The sequence below is a fragment of the Ranitomeya variabilis genome, chromosome 4 (assembly GCF_051348905.1).
Source record: "Ranitomeya variabilis isolate aRanVar5 chromosome 4, aRanVar5.hap1, whole genome shotgun sequence".
Classification (NCBI taxonomy): Eukaryota; Metazoa; Chordata; class Amphibia; order Anura; family Dendrobatidae; genus Ranitomeya; species Ranitomeya variabilis.
Window position 1 is genome coordinate 491,263,000 of NC_135235.1, and position 14,283 is coordinate 491,277,282.

Genomic DNA, 14,283 nt, shown 5'->3' on the forward strand with positions numbered 1-14,283 from the left:
CCAACAGGGCTGCCAAATGTAATTGAGAGAAAATAGATCATGTTACACTCATTACTTTACAAATTCATCTAATAAATACACTGCTCAAAAAGCAGTGAATGAAATATTTCAGTTGCAAATCTTACATAGTGGAATGTGTTGAGAACAATAAAACCTAAAAATTATCAACATAAACTACAACTAATATTCCATGGAGGTCTGGAGTTGGAATCATGATCAAAATCAAAGTGGAAAATGAAGTTACAGGCTAATCCAACTTCAGAGAAAATGCCTAAAGACAGGGAAATGATGCCCAGTAGTGTGTGTGACCTCCACGTGCCTGTATGACCTCCCTACAATGCCTGGGCATATTCCTGATGAGGTGGCAGATGGTCTCCTGAGGGATCTCCTCCCAGACCTGGACTAAAGCATCTACCAACTCCTGGACAGTCTGTGGTGCAACGTGACGTTGGTGGATGGTGCGAGACATGATATCCCAGATGTGTTCAATCGGATTCAGGTCTGGGGAATGGGCGGGCCAGTCCATAGCTTCAATGCCTTCATCTTGCAGGAACTTCTGACACACTCCAGCCACAATAGGTCTGGCATTGTCCTGCATTAGGAGGAACCCAGGGCCAACTGCACCAGCATATGGTCTCACAAGGGGTCTGAGGATCTCATCTCGGTACCTAATGGAAGTCAGGCTACCTCTGTGCGGCCCTCCAAAGAAATGCCACCCCTCACCATTACTGACCCACTGCCAAACCAGTCATGCTAAAGGATGTTGCAGGCAGCAGATCACTCTCCACGGCATCTCCAGACTCTGTCATGTCTGTCACATGCGCTCAGTGTGAACCTGCTTTCATCTGTGAAGAGCACAAGGCGACAGTGGTGAATTTGCCAATCCTGGTGTTCTTTAGCAACTGCCAAGCGTCCTGCATGGTGTTGGGCTGTGAGCACAACTCCCATTTGTGGATGTCGGGCACTCAGACCATTCTCATGGATTTGGTTTCTAACTGTTTGTGCAGACACATGCACAATTGTGGCCTACTGGAGGTCATTTTGCTGGGCTCTGGCAGTGGTCCTCCTGTTCCTCCTTGCACAAAGGCTGAGGTAGCGGTCCTACTGCTGGGTTGTTGCCCTCCTACGGCCCCCTCCACGTCTCCTGGTGTACTGGCTTGTCTCCTGGTAGCGCCTCCAGCCTCTGGACACTACGCTGACAGACACATCAAACCTTTTTGCCACAGCTCGCATTGATGTGCCATCCTGGATGAGCTGCACTACGTGAGCCACTTGTGTGGGTTGTAGAGTCCGTCTCATGCTACCATGAGTGTGAAAGCACAACCAACATTCGAAAGTGACCAAAACATCAGCCAGAAAGCATTGGTACTGAGATGTGATCTGTGGTCCCCACCTGCAGAACCACTTCTTTATTGAGCCAATAATTTCCATCTGTTGTCTATTCCATTTGCACAGCAGCATATGAAATTGATTGTCAAACAGTGTTGCTTCCTAGGTGGAAAGTTTGATTTCACAGAAGTTTGATTTACTTGGAGTTATATTCTGTTGTTTAAGTGTTCCCTTTATTTTTTTGAGCAGTGTATATTTCATATGTAATTATTATAAGCTCCACCCTTGTTACTGAACAGAAAAATAACTAATAAATGAACACAAACAATCCACCTGGGTTGTCCTGCAAGCCAATGAAGGTCATCTTATTATAGTTTGCCCTTGACTTGGCCAGACATCATACCTGCCCATTCTGTCGCCATAATCAGTTCTGCCACAACCTGGAAGAGGAGATGCACTGTCTGAGTCTGAACATAATGATTTCTAAAACAATTCCCCTTCAAAAGTAGGAGATTGAATTTAAAAATTAGCCACAAAAATTAATTCCAATGCTGCATACCGCCTGACAGTAATGTTCCCAAGTACCAAACAATCTCTATTAATGGAAATTACAGCCATAGGTCCCACAAGGAGCTATATAGCAGAAAATAGATTAGGAAAATATACTGTTCTATACTATCTCTTTGTTCACTTATAGGTGGCAGTGAGTGACATTGAATGACCCTGTACAGCAGCAGCTGATAACAACCAAGCATTAAAATCAAATTGTGTAAAGTCGATTCGGTGGATACAGTCTAGCTGAAGCAGATGGAACTGTGTCCTGTACATGAACTCCAAGAGCTAGTAATAACTAGACACAAAAACGACAAAGATAGAAAACAAAAAGGTTATGAGGGCATATCAGGAAATGGAATAGATTCCAAGTTAGCATTGGCAGATAGGTTGTTATTTGCAAGGTGTAAAAGACAGAAAGTGGAAAATAACAGGCCTAACAGTCTGGATGCTATTGAGGAGGTAACCTGAGAGGCCAAATACAGATTAGGTGTTCCTCTATATAATACTTTCATATCAGGTCAGGTTTTTGGCATCATTTCATGCATCCGGTAGGCATAGTAACACTGTCTACAAGGAGTTAAGATGACGCACAGTCCCACTTATTTTGGTGTGCTGTAAACAGCTTGTTGTGTCTGTAGGGGTGAGAATCACAACGACCTTAGCTTCTAGGCTTCAAGGACACCGGGGATGAGCCATCTGTTAATGCTGCCCACCACTCCTACATGCTGCATGGCATATGCATATGGCAGAAGCCCAAGTACATGGGGGCAGAAAGATGGCCATTGTAACTCTTGCTGTCCTGGTCTTACTATATCATTACCTTTTCTTTTCTTCTATAATTAAAGCTAGATCACCAGCAATATGTGTCAACTTAAAACATAACTCTTAATCTATTTAGTTTAAAACTGTATGTAAGTAATACATTTCTGTAAGTAATGTTTCCATATAGATGTAAATACAGGAACAAAACTGAAAAAGAAGCCTTGCCTACACAAGCCATTAGTACACTAAAATGCAACCTGTCTGATATAAATGAAGCAAACTCAACAGTTTGGCCTTGTTTCAACTTGTCACATATGTAGGGTTCCAGGAATCACAATGGAGTGTAGAATTTTGTATCTTTTGCATCGACGTGTCTCGACGCTTGCTAGCCAGCAGGCAGGGACTTACCCTATTGTGCTTTTATAACTTGCAGGGGCGGACATATCATTAGTGCAACCAGTGCGGCCGCACACGGATCCAAGAGGTATGGGGGCCCATTTCTACATCGAAAGCAGGTGCAATTTAGCTATTTTGTATATACATACCATATATATAATAGCATATATTTTTGTTGCACAGGGGACCTTTTCTGTTTGTGCATACAAGTGACTTGCCCTACCCCTCAAATACCCCAGAAAATGTTTACACCCTGAATATGGCAGTATTACACTAAGGCCTCTTTCACACTTCCGTCTTTCTGTTTCCATCACAATGCGTCATTTTGTGAAAAAAACGGATCCAGCGAATTTGCCCGCTGGATCCGTCTTTTTCTCATAGACTTGTATTAGCGACGGATTACGATGGACGGCCACACGTTACGTCCGTCGTGCGCTGGATCCATCTGAATTTCTTTATCCGTCTTCTGGAAAAAACGAATAAAGAAACTTTTTTTTGTCTGTGTCGAAAAAACTTACAGCGATGGATTCTTTGGCGTCCGTCGCTTGACTAGAATGGAAGCCTATGGGCGCAGGATCCGTTGCTGTCCATCAAATGACGGAATCCAGCGACGGATTCTGTTTTTTTACACTGAGCATGCCTGGAAGAATTTCTATTCCTTTAATTTAACCCATTTTTCCTGCAGCTGCTGCATTGACAGATCCGTCAAAAAACAGGATCCAGTGCATCCATTTTTTACAATCTGCATAGGATCCGTCTTTTCAACATTTTGACGGATTGTGACTGATTCTAAAAGACGGTGTCCTTCCACATGTTCCTAACATGTTTTTGCCTTAATGGACAAAATACATAGTTGGAACATCAACCAGGATAGGAAATTATTAGACACTGGAGGTGGCCCGATTCGAACACATCGGGTATTCTAGAATAAGTATGTAGTTTATTTATGAAGATTTAAGAATAATGCAATGAATACACAGGATTTTCCGGGTAAAATATATACATTATCATTAAATTTTATTGCTCATAGAACTTAATACAACTGATCGAAATTATTAAACAGATCATCAAAATATATAAACCATTACATGAATATCTAACTGTTTTTAAATAAATCATCGGACGAAAGAAGTACATTGACACTATAATATATTTGTGCGTGGAACTGACAGAACTTGTTCAGTAAACGTAAGTGAACTATGTGGCACTGTGACTGACAGAACTTATTCAGTAAACGAGACTGAACTACGTGGCACTGTGACTAACAGAACATGTTCAGTAAATGTGAGTGAACTATGTGGCACTGTGACTGACAGAACTTATTCAGTAAACGTGACTGAACTACGTGGCACTGTGACTGACAGAACATGTTCAGTAAATGTGAGTGAACTATGTGGCACTGTGACTGACAGAACTTATTCAGTAAATGTGACTGAACTACGTGGCACTGTGACTGACAGAACTGCAGCTGTAACTGATTGGTCGAGGGCGGCTGGTGCGACCAATCAGCGACGCAGGATTTCCGTTACAGACAAACAGAGAGAATTAGATGATTATATAGTAGATGGGTTTAACCTACATTATATGCTCCCGGAGTGTCAGATAGCCTTGTACCTAATGGTCAGGGACATATTGTCTTTGGGCACATGATTGTCAGTGTAAAGCTATGTTCACACGTTGCATTTTTGTGGCTTTTTTATGCAAATTTTAAGCTGCGTTTTACAGTACCAGCAAAAGCTATGAAGTTTCAGAAATCTCATGCACATACATTGTTTTTTTTTTCTTGACTGAATTGGAAAATTGCTGCTTTTTCGCAGACTGCAGCATGTCACTTCTTTCAGCATTTTTTCATCGTTTTTACAGAGTTGTTACACCCATAGAAAGCAATGAGTAACTGAAAAATGGAGCAAAAAACGGAGGTATCATGTTTTGCTGCGTTTGAAGTACAAAAATCTAAGGAAGTTACATCATGCTTTTCTGGGGGGCACTAAACTTTATCAACATGCACAAGAGACATTAAAAATGCAGCAAAACCAGTAAGGCCATACTGGGCCCTGGCCTTGAAGGGAGGCCGACATGACAGGGTTGAGGTGGGAATATAGAGAGCGGGTGAAACATCTGGAAGTGTGGGGGTTAACTTAGTTGTACAGAGGTGGAGCTGGAGTTAGGTCTTGAGGGAGGAGGGGTCAGAGGTGGGGTTAAGGGGCAACAGTATAAAAGGGGTAGCTATTTTAATTGAGGTAGTCATTTTAGGTACCCCTTACAGTGGTAAGAAGCTTTATAGGGTATTTACATTATGGACATTGAGGCTCTGCTTCAGCAGTTGAGGAGCGCAGCAGGCCCGCATGGCACAGATTGGCTCCAGTCATCTGTGTATGACCTTCTGCAAGGGGTGGTGGCCGGAGTTTCCCAGACTCTGCAAGATGGACATCGGCCATGGCGAACTAGGCCTCCGGCATAGCTAAGTCCAGAGGTCACACCCCGGATCCACCGCCGAGTCAGGAGCCCCTCTGGGGACCCTCCTGTGAGGGTCGCAGGGCGGCTGCCCAGCGCTCAAGAGTTGAGAGGAATCCTACCATTCGGCGGGGCCTGCAGCAGGGAGATGAGTCTTCAGGGAAGCTTCCCTCTCTTCTATGGCAGCGCGGGAAGTACCGGGAGCAGGAGCAGCGGATGTCCTGACTGGAGCAGGACCCGCTCAGCAGAGACGATCGAAGAAGGTGAGGAGACGGGGGCTTTACCAGCCGGCCCCTCAGCGGGGAGTACATTGTGGGCAGCAGTCGGCCGGCTCTGCCCTAGTACATTGGAGGCGGCAGCGCAGGATGATGGCAGGCAGCGCCGGGTTGGCCTGGGAGACGCGACCGGGGAGGGGTTAATAGAGATGGATGGGCAGCAGGCGGCTGGCTCAGGCGGCGGAGTGGGGGATACAGCAGTAGGCACAAGGAAGGCGTCCCAACACAGCAGCAGATGTCTGGCCATGGTCAGAGCATCGCAGCAACAGCAGCGCAAAAGGTACCTGCACAGACGGCTAGCCTAGCTTAGCATCATAGTCAGCTGTCTGTGATGCAGGGAAGCCCAGGAGCTGCAGAAACAATGTCAGAACAGCACATGAGCGGATCGGGTTCTGGAACGCACCAGCAGGACTCCGGATTTCCAGCTGCTAGCATCACAGTGCCCAGGCAGATAGGTGAAACAGCTCATTTATTTCCTGCTAACCCTTTGTTATCCTCCCCTAAAATTAGGAGTCAGGATGAGTTTTCTGGGGAGTTAGCGGGGGCATGGGGATAATCTTACATGGTTTAAGAGATCTAGCCATGTTATGGGGGTCTGGACCTCTCAAGGAGGGGTTTCGCCATCCTCCGCATGGCTGAGGAATTATGGGGCAATTCTACGGTATCAGGGAGAAATTAGAATGCATGGTACCTCCGGTATGGGGGTAGGTGCTTCAGCATTCAATATGGGAAGTGGCGGGTCATTGGGTATTAGTATGACAGCTGAGAGGGCATCAAGGCCAGGACAATCTATGGGTGAAGTTGGGGAAAAAGAGGAGGATTAGGTACGCTTAGATGATGCTGCAATGAGGGAGGTGTATGTACAGTATGTTTTGAGGGTCCATTGGGGTCACATCTAAAGCAAGAATTAAGAGAAAACATTTGGAAGTGAGAATATGTGTTTCTTTGCTGCCATTGGAGCATTTTAATCTGGATAGGACAAGAAAAGAGGATTCTAAAAGGTAGGATTAGGAAAAGAGGAGGTATCAGTTAATTCCCAGAATCTTCTCTTATTGATTGCAAGTAGTGATGAGCGAACGTGCTCGCCACTACTCGGTACTCGCTCAAGTATCACTATGCTCGGTGCACTCGGCGAGCACCGAGTATTTCCGGGATTATTCATCGGGAGCTCGGGTCTCCGCCCTGCAATTTTGGTGCTCTTTAGAGTGCCAATGACCATGCAGGGATTGTCTGTAGTGATGAGCGAATATACTCATTACTCGAGATTTCCCTAGCACGCTCTGGTGTCCTCAGAGTATTTTTTACTGCTCGGAGATTTAGTTTTTTTCGCCGCAGCTGGATGATTTACAGCTACTAGCCTGCTTGATTACATGTGGGGATTCCCTAGCAACCAGGCAACCCCCACATGTACTTAGCCTGGCTAATAGCTGTAAATCATTCAGCTGAGGCAGTGAAAACGAAATCTCCGAGCACTAAAAAATACTCGGAGGACACCCAAATGTGCTTGGGAAATCTCGAGTAATGAGTATATTCGCTCATCATCACTAATCATCTGCCATGCACTGTAATGCAGCAGCCATCTTTGTTGTGGTATTACAGTGATTGGCTGGCCGCACAGCGTCATCAGGTCTATAAGAGACCTGGCGCCGCCCTGTTCGCCGCATTCTGCTCCAGAGTCAGCTAGTGTAGGGAGAGCTGCTGCTGAGATAGGGTCAGATTCGTTCTTTTAATAGTTAGTGTGGGTCTGCTAGTGTTCAGTCAACAAATCCTGATAAACCAACAGTCCTTTTTAGATATAATTCGGCGGTACAAAGATTGCATGCCTCAAAAAGCTCCATTACTGTCTGCTGCTGCTTATTTTATATGTACCTAGCTGCAGTTATCCGTGGCAATTTTTTATTTTTTTGCAGCTTATACCTGCTCATTTTAATTATACAGCAATCCATAGCCCCTTTTTTCTACATTTATTTGCTTGGTCACGCTGCAGACTACAGCCAGGTCATTGCAATACAAGAACGTGCAAATCTAAGAATTTAGAAATAAAAATTTTGTCTCAGGTATCAGATGTGAGTGCATCTAAGAATCTGTCCTTGTTTTTGGTACTTTCTAATATTTTGTAATATTATGTACATGTTCATACATACTTACAACATTTTGGACACCATTTTGCTGCAAAAATATTTAGCTACAGTTGTTATATTTATCACCGTGAGTTGTACGCCACACGCATCGTATATCATTGCGCTAAATATTTTACAATTTTAGTACTCCAATTTTTTTTTAGTGTCATAGCCAATTTATTGACACAATTTTGGTGTGCCCAAAAAATTAAGGCCACATTTTGATCAGTCGTTATCTCTGGCTGACGCCTGGTGTATCTGTGGTGTCAAAATCCTTGCTTTGCAGGCATACATTGCACTGTTCTGTCTGCTAGCCTTAGTCTACTCAGTATTTACTGTAGTGTTTTCAAAAATTACTAAAAAATTACAAAAATGTATACAGTCTGTTATCTGTCAGACGCCTGATGTATCTGTGGTGTAAAACTCTTCGCTTTGCAGGCATACTTTGCATTGTTCTGTCTGCTAGCCTTGGTCTACTCAGTATTTAGTGTTTTCAAAAATTACAAAAAAATAAATAAAATTTATAGTCTGTTATCTCCGTCAGACACCTGGTGTATCTCTGGTGTAAAAATCTTCGCTTTGCAGGCATACATTGCATTGTTCTGTCTGCTAGCCTTGGTCTACTCAGTATTTAGTGTTTTCAAAAATTACAAAAAAATTAATAAAATTTTTACAGTCTGTTATCTCCGTCAGACGCCTGGTGTATCTTTGGTGTCAAAATCTTCCCTTCGTATGCATACGTTACATTGTTCTGTCTGCTAGCCTTTGTCTACTCAGTATTTAGTGTTTTCAAAAATTACAAAAAACATTAAAAAAGTATGCAGTCTGTTATCTCCGTCAGATGCCTGGTGTATCTGTGGTGTAAAAATCTTTGCTTCACAGGCATACGTTGCATTGTTTTATCTGCTAGCCTTGATCTACTCCTTATTTAGTGTTTTCAAAAATTACAAAAAAATTAAATAAAATGTATAGTCTGTTATCTCCGTCAGACACCTGGTGTATCTGTGGTGTCAAAATCTTCCCTTCGTATGCATACGTTGCATTGTTCTGTCTGCTAGCTTTGGTCTACTCAGTATTTAGTGTTTTCAAAAATTACAAAAAATGTAAAAAAATGTATACAGTCTGTTATCTCCGTCAGACATCTGGTGTATCTGTGGTGTCAAAATCTTCGTTTCGCAGGCATACGTTGCATTGTTCTGTCTGCTAGCCTTGGTCTACTCAGTATTTAGTGTTTTCAAAAATTTGGAAAAATTTTTTAAAAAATTTATACAATCTGTTATCTCTGTCAGACGCCTGGTGTATCTGTGGTGTCAAAATCTTCACTTTGCAGGCATACATTGTCTGCTAGCCTTGGTCTACTCATTATTTTTTGCTTAAATTTTTTAAAAAAATATATATATATGTATATATATTTTAGCTGTCTGTTATCTCCGTCAGACACTCGGTAAATCTGTGGTCTCCAAATACTTGTTTTTCAGGCATACTGATCACATATACTTTTTCGCCAAATAAATCCATTTGTATAGAGCTTTTCAAATATTTCATTAGTCCACTTAAAATGGGCAAGGCAAGGGGCAAGGGATGGGGAAGTGGACATGATGCTGATAGTGTATGCAGAGGACGAGGCCGTGGCCAAGGTGAAAGTGGGCCACAAAAAAAACCCACATTGACCGTCCTGTCCCAGTTTCTAGTGGACCGCAGCACACCACTATTGAAGCCAGAGCAGTGTGAAACAGTTGTTGGTTAGATAGCAAATAATGCTTCCAGTCACTTAGCCACTACTACCACCACAATGTCTTTCACACGGTCAAATCTGAGTAGCCGTGAGTGTGGACCAGATATTACTCACCCTCCTCCTTCCTCCCACCATGTCGAGTGCCCTGAGACAACTGATTGCACACTTGGACACTCCGAAGAGCTGTTCAGTTTTCCCTTTAAAGATTCTGGACTCTCGGCCGGTCAACTTGAAGTGGGGCCAGATGAGATTGCATGTAGCGATGTCCAAAGATTTGAACAGCCACAGTCACACGAAGGTGATGATGTTAAAGTGTCACAAAAGGTAGACGATGATGAGACACAATTGCCAGAAAGTCAGGAGGAGGAGAAGGGTGCAGATGTGGAAGATGAGGTGGTGTATGACATAGTGGCTGACCCAACCTGGCAGGAGGACATGCAGAGCGAAGACAGCAGCACACATGGGGAAGGAGGCATATTACCCAAACAGGAAGGAAGAAGCAGTGTGGTGGCCACAGACAGAAGGCGTGCATTCGTTGCACGTAACACAATCATGATGGAAGTTGCCATTCCAACTGTTAGATCTTTCCGAGTAATTTTTTAAAGGCTCTGCTGACACCCCTAAACAGGCCATTTGCAGCACCTGCCATGCCCGCATCAGCAGGGGTAGCAAAACTACCAGCCTGACCACCGCCAGCATGATTAGACACATGGCAGCAAAGCACCCGACTTTGTGGGCTGAACCCCAGTCTCCAGGAACACTGTCTGCAGGTGATACCACTGCTTCTTCCACTGTTTTGCGTACAAGCCAATCCCCAGTTCACCATGCCTGTGAAGATGCCTCGGTCCTGCACCTGTTGTTGTCCACAGTCAACCTGCACCATCATCAAGCCCATCCACATCCTAGTCCCAGAGCAGCCTTCTCCTCGTGTGCCGTGCCGGCATTACACTAGGATGTGTCCCACAACATTACCCATGCCCTCAACAATGCTGTTACTGGGAAAGTCCACCTAACCACGGACAAGTGGACAAGTGCTTGCGGGCAGGGACAGTACATCTCACTGACGGCACACTGGGTTTAACAAAGTGGAAGCCGGGACCCAGTAAGACCTTGGGATGGAACACATCCCAAGTTTCCAGACTGTCGTTACACAGGTGGGTGCCATGGGAAGGGGATTACAGCGTTCAAGTGGGCTCATTGTACCAGACAAGCTGCTAGTGAAGGTGCAGGAGTCAAGGAATAAATGGAGAAGGACAAGGAAGAAGAGGTGATGGACGCGCAACAATCAGGAGATGAAAAGTATAATATTCCTCTCTCTTTTGTCCATGGTTGGTGGAATAGGACAGATGAAGCATCCTTGGGTGTCACCCCGCCACACACACACCATGGACTTGGACCTTATGGAAGCACCCAACACATGAGCGCCTTCTTGCTGCACTATCTGCAACATGATGCCCGTTTTCTTAGGGTTAGAAGTAGTGCTGACTACAGGGTTGCTACTCTGTTAGATCCACGGTACAAGAGTAAATTTAGAAATTTAGGATCTCCAATGACTTTTGCACCCCAGTTGCAGACTGGGCAGACTAGTCGATGGTGTTTTTAGTGTCACTCATTGATCTCGTGTTATTTCAGCCTGTGACACCTTTGTCATAGCTTCTATGCCTGCTGTTGCTACTACTGCTAATTTTAAAAATAATTTTTGGAAATGTGGAGACTCCAAGTTGGGTCTCCATCTGGTGGATTGCCTGTAGTGGAAGGTGTGTCAGAGTTAATATTTCTACTCTGTGCAAATTGATGCCACTTTAGTGGTGTGTGACAATAATTTTTTGAAATGTGGAGACTCCAAGTTGGGTCTCTATCAGGTGGGTTGCCTGTTTAAATAGGGCTCCCAGACAGGAAGGCCTGCACTTGCTTTCAGTCAACTACCTGTATTACTTCCTTACATTTTTCTGCCAAGTGCATGAAACTAATGTTTGTGCCATCTGAGTGTGGCTGGAAAAAAAGAAAAATTGGAGATGATGCATGAGGTATCAGGGCACATAGATAAAAAGGCTTACACCACTCCCTAAACCACTAGGTCCTCATTGAAACTTCAATTCAAAGTGGTAAATGACCCTGATACCTCATGCATGGCCAATGTGGGTCAATTTATGCCACTTTTTATGGTGTATGCCCCTAATTTTAGCTGTTTGGGAAGCTTTTTGTCACCCCTTAAGGTGTTTTGTATACATTTCGGTTCGGGTACGTTCGTCGAACTGTTCATCAAATATGTTCGGGGAATCGAACCGAACTGAACCTTGAAAGGTTCACTCATTTCTAATTAACAGCTTTCCTGTATTGCGATTTGCACACATTTATTCACTGCAAATCGAGTTGTTTGGGATTTTTTTTTTAAGCTCATTAACTTGAATGTCAACAGATCCTCTCATGTCTACTAAATATAAAATAGTAAAGAATATATCATGACTTCCTTCAGTCATGGAATAAAAAAGTCACAAATCCACACATGTACATTGAAAATTATGGAAATCCAGGACTCATATACAGCAAAATGAAATTAAAAGCATATGTAAACATATACAAATAATTCATGATTGAGTAAATTCTAAGTCTAAATTAAACATTTGATGTCTATAAGGAGTGTTAGGATAAAGCTACTGGATTGTTAGAACATAGGTGGAGCATTATCCCAGGTGGGAGTCTGCAAGAAGACATATAAAAGCTGTTAGTAGCAGAAGTCTAGAAGCTTAAATTTGTAAAACATTGATTGATCAGATGGGGATTTTAGATGTCACAGCAGCAGGCAGCTGGTAGGATGACATATTAAGGGAGGCCGATGACTCCTTATCTGCTGACACTTTGTATGTGTCTGAGATATTGACTGCGCAGAACAGAGTCCACCAGCAGTCAGATCCCATTTAAATCCAGTTGCCCGCATTAGATCAACCAAACAGTATGGCAGTATTCCTTATATCAGCAGTATCCACTCCACTTCTGTATATACTCATAATTGATGCTTTACATGAGAGGCAATTAGAGGACCTCCAAGGTTAACCCTTAAATTTACATAGCGCACAATAAAACTACTAGAAGAAATCTATTTACTAAGCACATTAACCAGAGATGAGTGAATCAGGAAAAATATGAAATTGACTGTTTTCAAAGATTTTCTTGGGAAGTTCCATTTGCAGCCATGTTTTTCTCCAAGAATTTAAAGGAAATCTGTCAGTAGGATCAACTGTTCTAAGCTGTTTAATTGACATGCAAGTCATAGAAAGCTGAATAAAAAGATACATTGATATCTGCGATCCGATGTCTTATTCCAGAGAAATCCACATTTTTCTTATATGTAAATTAGCTAGTAAGATCTATGGACCGGACATAGATAATTTTAAGAAGAGCTTATTTTGAATAGGTTGGAGGGGTTAGCGGTGTAAGACATGTACAGTAATGGCTGCTCTCCTGATCCCATGGCAGAATTGTGTATGATTATAACTGACACATCTGCAGATTCCTCTCATAGGGCCCAATTCATCATAGCTTTCACTGTAGAATTCTGCCATAGAAACTTTGAAAAGTAGCAAAAAATTTGGCGCAACTGAGAGTTGCATCTAAATTTTTGCAACTTTTGGTGTCTTCACTCCAGTTTCACCCAGCTCTGCTAAAATGGGTGGAGGTGGAACAGGAGGGGGCCCCGCAGGGGTGTGATGCCACAGCCCATCTAAGTCATGACAAGCTGTAGAATTCCCTGCTCCAGAATTGTCAATCCGGTACCTGACTGGAATGAGATTTCTGGCTCAGCGCACAGAGTAGCATGTCACTCATTAGATGCTCCAGATTCATAAAGAGGCATGCAACTCTTTATGAATCAGGAGAGTCTGACTCCAGCACACCCACTAAGTCCGGCATGAACAACACCAATTTTGATTAATCGGGCCCATAGGCCCATAGTGTTTGTGCTTCTATCTTACAGCAAACCCTAAGAGAAAAACCCAAACAAAAGGTCAAATAAAATAGGACAATAAAAGATATTACGGTTAAAATACCTTTATTTAATAGCTGTACCTAGCATTAAAGCACAAAAGGTGCCCGTACAAATAATAACACATGATTTATATAGTTAAAAAAATAAAAGATATAGTTAAATATATCACCATATATTTAAATTAGAGACCACCAGACCAGGTAAAATTGCTAAGGAGATTATACTAGCAAAATATGTATTGTCATAACATAGCCACAGAGAGCATATGCCACACATAACAGTAAAAAATCATATATAACAGCATAAATAGCTTAAAAAAATGGACTAGGAATATTAAAATAAATAATCAGTGATAAAGAACGAAAGTTGAAAAATGTGAAAAAAATGCCAAACACAATGACTTCCCACTAGGTGCCAGTGCAAGTACTATGTGCAAAAATAAATGACTAATATAATAACGTCAAACAATGTGTATATAACAATAGTGATGACATATAAAGCATAAGAAGTGACAATGAAATGATGGGTGTGAACAAATCCAGAAGCAAAAAAGGGGAGGGGGGAAGGGAAAAGAGAAAAAGGAAGAAAGAAATGAGAGGAGAAAAAAGAAACGGAGCGGAGGGAGAAGGGGAGAAAGAAGAAGAGGAGAAGGGGAGAGAAGAAAAAGGAGAG

The 14,283-nt window shown here is 42.9% G+C and overlaps 1 long non-coding RNA gene across 1 annotated transcript in view; it reads left to right on the plus strand.

Moving 5' to 3' along the window:
- Window positions 1-3,080: 3,080 nt before the first annotated feature.
- LOC143769059 (uncharacterized) overlaps window positions 3,081-14,283 on the plus strand; it is a 36,689-nt gene continuing 25,486 nt past the window's right edge. The window contains exon 1 of the long non-coding RNA XR_013214193.1: window positions 3,081-3,161. This is a non-coding gene — a long non-coding RNA (uncharacterized LOC143769059). The remainder of the gene's footprint in view (window positions 3,162-14,283) is intronic.